This window comes from Glycine soja, chromosome 3 (genome assembly GCF_004193775.1).
Source record: "Glycine soja cultivar W05 chromosome 3, ASM419377v2, whole genome shotgun sequence".
NCBI lineage: Eukaryota > Viridiplantae > Streptophyta > Magnoliopsida > Fabales > Fabaceae > Glycine > Glycine soja.
Genome location: NC_041004.1, coordinates 10,937,066 through 10,938,068, shown reverse-complemented (window position 1 = coordinate 10,938,068; position 1,003 = coordinate 10,937,066). Strand labels below are relative to the sequence as shown.

The window sequence follows — 1,003 nt, the reverse complement described above, 5'->3', positions numbered from 1 at the left end:
GTTGCTGCATGGAAGGGCAAAGGTTTGTATGGTGGTCAGCAGAGGAGCACAAACCACAGACTCTTGCGACAGGTACAGATTTATGATTCAAGGCCAGCTGGGTTGCCAAGTTAACCAATGCATCTAGTTTGCCTTCTAGCTTCTTAGTTTCGGATGATGCAGCAGAGTTTGTAGCTACCTCATACACTCCTCTAATGACTATAGCATCATTTCTGGCGCTAAACTACTGGGAGTTGGAAGCCATCTTCTCAATTAAATTTCTGGCTTCAGCGGGAGTCATGTCTCCAAGGGCTCCACCACTGGCGGCATCTATCATACTTCTCTCCATATTACTGAGTCCTTCATAAAAATATTGGAGAAGCAGCTTCTCTGAAATCTGATGGTGAGGGCAACTGGCACATAGTTTTTTAAATCTCTCCCAGTATTCATACAGGCTCTCTCCACTGAGCTGTCTAATACCTGAGATATCCTTCCTGATGGCTGTGGTCCTGAAAGCAGGGAAAATTTTTTCTTTGAATACTCTCTTAAGGTCATCCCAGCTCGTGATGGACCTTGGAGCAAGGTAATACAGCCAGCCCTTTGTCATTCCCTCTAAAGAATGAGGAAAAGCCTTCAGAAATATGTGATCCTCTTGGACATCTGGGGGTTTCATGGTGGAGCAGACAATATGAAATTCCTTCAAATGCTTGTGCGGGTCTTCACCTGCAAGGCCATGAAACTTTGGAAGCAAATGAATCAGTCCAGTTTTAAGAACATATGGGACATCCTCATCAGGGTATTGGATGCACAAGCTTTTGTAGGTGAAATCAGGTGCAGCCATTTCCCTTAGAGTCCTCTCATGGGGTGGAGGTTGTGCCATGTTCTCAGAATGTTCAAAATCAGAGTGCTCAAAATTATAATGCTCAAAATCAGGATGTTCAAAATCACCAATAACAGAATGCACAGATTCACCAGTAATGGAATGCTCAGGATGATCAAAAGGTATAAAATGATGCCTAACTAA

The 1,003-nt window shown here is 43.6% G+C and overlaps 1 non-coding gene across 1 annotated transcript; it reads left to right on the top strand.

The window, feature by feature from the left end:
- Positions 1–374: 374 nt before the first annotated feature.
- On the top strand, positions 375–481 carry LOC114407972. The gene has a single exon (XR_003665775.1). It is a non-coding gene; the product is annotated as a small nucleolar RNA R71 (small nucleolar RNA).
- The last annotated feature ends 522 nt before the right edge of the window (positions 482–1,003 follow it).